Source organism: Myotis nattereri (assembly GCF_964212035.1).
Source record: "Myotis nattereri genome assembly, chromosome: 18".
NCBI lineage: Eukaryota > Metazoa > Chordata > Mammalia > Chiroptera > Vespertilionidae > Myotis > Myotis nattereri.
The window spans coordinates 37,884,791-37,890,790 of record NC_138093.1 but is presented as its reverse complement, the minus strand read 5'-3'; positions in this window follow the sequence as shown (position 1 = coordinate 37,890,790).

Genomic DNA, 6,000 nt, shown 5'->3' with positions numbered 1-6,000 from the left:
CCTGCTTCCAGCTCCTCCAGCTCCTCCAGCTCCTCCAGCTCCTCCAGCTGGCTTTGCAGGCTGGTGGCTCTTCCCCTTCCGTGGAGTCAAGTTCCCTTTAGCTTCTGCAGCTGCAACTGCCTGCGTGGGGCCTTGCCGTCCAGGTACTCCCCGCTCACCTCCACCTTCCTGAAGGGCGGCTCCGGCTGTCCCACCTTCTCCCCCGGGCGCCTCAATGGTGGCTGGGCCTCTGTGGCTTCTCCTTCGGCTTCTGTGGCTTCTGCGGCCTTCTCCTTCGCTCTCAGCTCCTTTCCTCCCCCTCCCCGTCCCCGCTCCTGCTCCCGCAGCCCTCTTTTCTCCAATGTGGCAGCAGACAGCTTTTTGGCGCTACCCTGCCTCCAGGTCTCCTGTATCTTCTCATGCATCCGTTCCTGCACAGCATCCAGGGCCAGGCAAGGAGTTTGCCAGCCAAGTTCAGCTTCTGCGGCTCGGGGCTGGGCTGGGAGCAGATTTTCCTGGCGAGGCCCTGCAGGTGGACCTTCGGAGAGCAGAGAAGCCATGGCCGGAGGCTCAGGGGCCTGGTGGGCTCACTCGGCGCCTGCTCAGGGGAAGGAGGGCTGGGCACAGCGTCAGAGGCCCATTGCAGGCTCCATCCCCGGCCCTGGTCCGGGAGGCAAGCAATCACTGTGTCTCCCACATCCATGTTTTTCTCTTTCTCTCTGTCTCTCCCCCTCCCTACCACTCTACTGAGAAATCAATGGAAAAATGTCCTTGGGTGAGGATTAACGAAAAAATAAATGAAAACAACAAAAAAAGTAAAATGATAGACTTATACTTCTTTTACACAGGTGGGCGCAGGATCGTTAATAGTCCACAATGAACACGATACAATAACAAAGAGAGGATTTATGCCTCCGCCCTGGTGCAGTGGTTGTGCCCTGAGGGGTCTGGAAAAGGGGGAGTTACCCTGACATGCCACAGGAATGTACAAAGACAGGCCTAGTCAAGATGCAGAATGACTTTTGTCAGGGAAGATGCTAGCCTAGGACATGATTACCTGCCATAAACCGCGTTGGCTAGAAAGTTGCAATTTCAGACCATCCTTTGTGGTTACTTTAGGTCTCGGAGTTCTCAAGGCCACTGCGCAGGCCTCCCCTGAGCTGGTCAGGTTGGCATGTGGCCCCTTTTAGTCCACATTTGCTTTCTTTTCTCTCTCTTTCAAGTTAATTTGCATACATCCATGGATTTGGTTTTTAAATCTCCTTGAGTCCCTAGCCTACAAGCCTACATGCACCCCAATTTTCTTTTCTTTCCCCTCACTCCTCTTTCTTATTCTTCTTTAGAAAATGTAAAGCTCCAAAGCCCTTCTCTTAGTCTCCCACCCGTGCGTGATGCTCAGATCCTGGTGACCTCCACGCAGCCATTGGATGGGTGACTCGTCCGTAATACTCTCTTTGGCCAACAGAGCGGGTCTGTGGATGTCCATCATTTTACTTTTTATCCAATCCCAGAGGTTTCCCCACGTTGCTTCCTCCGCCTCCCTAATCTAGCGCCAATGACTTTCCCGGAACCGCTTGCGCCTTCTCTTTTGATTGTTAATATACACTGAGCGGCCAGATGATTATGACCGCCCCATCAGTGCAATGAAGTGAATTAGTTATGCAAATTAATAATAACACAACCTGGAGAGTATTTGCTTAGGAGGTTTTCAATATTCAGTATTTTTGGAAGTGACAATGAAGTAGTGATGGGGTGGTCCTAATAGCCTGGCCACTCAGTGTATAAAATAAACTTCCAAAGTGCCATTTTCGGAGCATTCTCTCAGTCCGTTGAGATGCTGCTACCGGACAATTGTGGACAGTTTGGCTCAAACGCATTCTTTACAGGTCTGGGTGTTTCTTCCGTTGGCGGGTCTCAGGTCACAGTGGCTGGAAGAGCGGCTGAAGGACCTGGGTCTCCCAGCGTCCCCTGCGCGGGGACCTTTCTACACCCCCAGGCAAAGGTCCGGTCCATGGGCAGAGCCCCAGCTGGAGACCTGCACTTTTCTGCTGATTACAGTTCAGGGGATCACGGGAACTATGGGAAGCTGAGATCTGCCTTTCTCAGTCTCTCTCCGCTGAACTTTTTTATTATTAATAATCCTTTATTGCTGAAAGCATTACCTATGTCCCCTTCCTACCCCCCCCCCCCCCATTGGCCCCTCCTGCCCGCCCGCGCCCCCGGCCCTCCCCGCCCCCTGGCGTCCATGGGTTGTCTCTGGTCGTGGGGACGGGGACGGTGTGTACTCCCGCCTCCTTCAGCTCCGGGAGCCAGGCTTGGCAGTTCTCTCACGGGTTTTCTACTTCAAAAGAGAAATAATAAGTAATTTCGTCGTCGGGAAAGGCCAATATTGAAAAACATCTAAAATATCTAACTAGTTGAGACAATGTATACAATTTTGAACTATAGATTACTTACCAGGCGTTAGCACCACAGTCCCTGGTGGTCTAGTGGTTAGGATTCGGCGCTCTCACCGCCGCGGCCCGGGTTCGATTCCCGGTCAGGGAACTTGCTTTTTTTGTTCCTGCTACTCTTAAGAATCCTTTTTAATGATTGACATTGCTTCTTCCAGTCACTTCTTCCATCCACCCAAAGCTGAAAGTTTCATAATTATAATGAAAATATTTTATGCAAATACAAGTATATGCACATACATACATACATACATACACACACACACACATATTTAAATATGTCCCCCTTCTTGCATAAATGACAGCAATCTAGTCACGCCATTCTGCACGTTTCCTTTTCACTTAACAGTATATTTTGGAAATAGTTCCAGATTAGACATGGAGAACCTCCTCATCCCATGGCACATAGGATCTCATTTGATTGATATTCCACCATTAATTGAACAAACTTCCTATTGTTGGACACTTACTATTTTTAAACCTTTATTATTGCAAACGATACTGCCATAAATAATCTTGGACATGTCATTTTACACAGGTGTGGAATAAATGCCCAGGAGTTCAAATGCTGCAATTTACGCTTTCACCAGCAACACACAATGTAAATATAATTAAAAAACAAAACATAAAATAACAATTCATGTGTTTTCATCAGTCAATCTTTTAGTCCTCCCTCTCAATTTTTTTTTCTTTTGTATTACAAGTAACATCGGCATAGATATATCTTTGTGTATATCCTTAGATATTTACTTAGGATAAATTCATAGAAGTATCACCTTATACCATCTATTAAATGGATTAAATAATTAAATGCAAGAACTGAAACAATTAAGAGCTAGAAAAAGTATATTAGTGGGTAATTATCTTAATATTGAATTAGACAAATAGTAAAGGATAAAACTGACATATTACACTACATAAAAAAGAAAACTTCTGCCCATCAGAAAGTCCTATAAATAATTAAAAGACAACCAATAAACTGGCATAAGTAAGTAATATATAATATAAACACACAATAGAAAAAATAGACAAAGCATATAACTTTGCAAGTCTAAAAATGAACAGATAACTGTTATTTATGGAAAATGATCAACCTCAGTAGTAATAGATTAAATGCAAATTACAATGAGACTCCATATGTTTACCCTGCGCTTTCTAAAGGTGAAAAGAATGACGACATCCAGTTGACCGGTGTATTCACTGAATACTGAAAATTTAACATGTACATATGTTTTTAATTGCAATTTTACCTTTATGTATTTGCCTTAAGGAAACACTCTCAAATGTGCAACCATATGTATACAGAGATAACTCCCAATAAAGTGCCTTAACTCTAGATGAACAAAAGTGGCTTTCCTTAAACATGTGAAATAATAAAAAATACTACCAGAATTTTCAATGTGATCGTAGGAGAAACTCTAGAGAACTTTTTTTCTTTCTCTTTAACATAAATCTCAAAATAGCAGGAAAATGGTGGGAACCGAAGCTTGGCATGGGATTCTTCATAGGAAAGTAGGTTCAGAGTCCTGCTCCCTTCAGGTTGCGTTGGTGGTATAGTGGTGAGCATAGCTGCCTTCCAAGCAGTTGACCCGGGTTCGATTCCCGGCCAACGCATTCGGTTTTCTTTTCCCAGATACACGATTTACCTTTTTGTTTCTGTTTTTTTTGCGGAAGGCGTGTGCTGGGTGGTGGAGGGTTAGGGAAAATTCTGAAATAGAGACTCGTCAGATTTGTTTTTCCCGATTCTCCGAGGTGGTCTGATTTACTGAGGGGTCAGAAGAAGGAAGTCAGCTCAAGCGCCGGCGTTGGGGAGGGAGAGCGCGCCCAGTTACTTGCAGCGGTTCGGGAGCCACGAAAAGTGAAGGGCTGGGTAGCCCCCCGGCCTCCCGCAGTCACCAGCTCGCTTCTCGGCGGTCCCACCATTCCGGGCAGCAACCTCGATTCCAGTTTCTCAGCTGGAGATGTAAATGGGAAAATCCTTCGGGCCGCCCTCGCACCTTTGGGGAAAGAGAGCAGTGACCGGAGGAGGGGCGACTGGGAACGCCACTCAGAGCTCAAGTCGGGACCGGGGCGCGCCGCCCAGCAGAGGGGGTGATGCTGGTGCCGACAGCGCGGGATTCGGGGGCTCAAAACCACATTCAGATGGACGGCTTGGAGGTTGCGGAGTGGAAGGATTTGCTTGGGATTCTGACTTAGGCGCGTCACCGGAGCGAGGCAAGTAGAACAAGCAGCAGAGGTGGTTTCCGATCTCAAAAGACGCCGGGCTGCTCTGCAGGGGGCAGGCCTGAGCGGCGGGTGGTCCTCGGCGCTGCGGCTGCAGCGCCCTCTGCTGGAATCCGACTCAGGCCGGTCATCGTAGTTGGCCTTGGCGTCTGAGCTTCCTTAGCCTTTTAAAAGTTAAACGAGTGAGTTTATAATCGGCTCGAGGCGGTGTCGCAGAACTGCAGCCTACGACGGGGTGAATGATTGTCTCCCACTCAACTCACTCCGCTGCCCCCCTCTACCCCACCCCCACCCCCACCAGGTGAACTCCACCGGGTGAACCCCACCAGCCTGGCGAGCAGCCTCAGGCCGGGTGCAGAGCGCTGGGCTGTGACGCAGGCGCAGAGGGAGGCTCCCTTCGCCGGGGAATCGGGAGCTCAGCTCCCCTTCCAGGGTTTGGAGAGGAGTGAACCCGCCTTACGGCCCCGCACCCCGTCCGCGTCATCTCGGGGAGAGCTATGCACGTAAGGAGAGTGGTCTTTTACCCAGGACACACACGATTTTAGTATTTAAAACCAAACTCGTGCCCTAGATGAGCAGCGAATTGGACCTATCTTCCCGGTGATGCGCGAAGCCCCCCATTCGGCCTCCGGGTTGTCAAGATTAGGGGAGAAGGCAGCGGGGCGGCAGCCCCAAGGTCCCGAGCACCCGTCCCCGCGCCGCTCCGACCCCTGCGGCTGGTCGGCGCTTCTCAGCCCCAGAAGTCGGTCCCAGGAGCCGGATTCTCTAAGTGACTCGGTCCAAAGGGAATTTGCAGAAACATTGAGGTTTCAGGACCCGTGATTCCTTCCTGCGCAGCCCCCCGTCACTCTCTCGAAGCTTCGGGTTCCTCGGCCCTGAGTTTCTGCTGGATCCACACAATTCAGGACCTGAAATTTCTTTCAGATTGCTGCATGAGACACTTGGTCTCTGGGATGAAATTAATCTGAACTTTTACAAGCCAGCCCCCGGAAGTGCCCGGCTAGCTCAGTCGGTAGAGCATGAGACTCTTAATCTCAGGGTCGTGGGTTCGAGCCCCACGTTGGGCGCACTCTTTTTCCCGGTTGAATCCTTTTTTTAAAAAAATTGAATTGTTTCTATTCACCCCAAATTTAGCAAAAAAAGAAAAAGAAAAAGAAAAAGGGGGAAATGGAGTTAGGAAGGAGAGGGCGGAGCCAGGACCAGGGCAGGGAGAGGAAGCGTGGGGAACTGGCTGGGGTTGCTGACGAGCTGGACACGGGCGGCCTTGGGGAGCGCTGCGCCCACGGGTATTGGGTTAGTTATTGATACACCGGAGAACGTTGCTCTGCCGCCAGAGCCCGGAGAC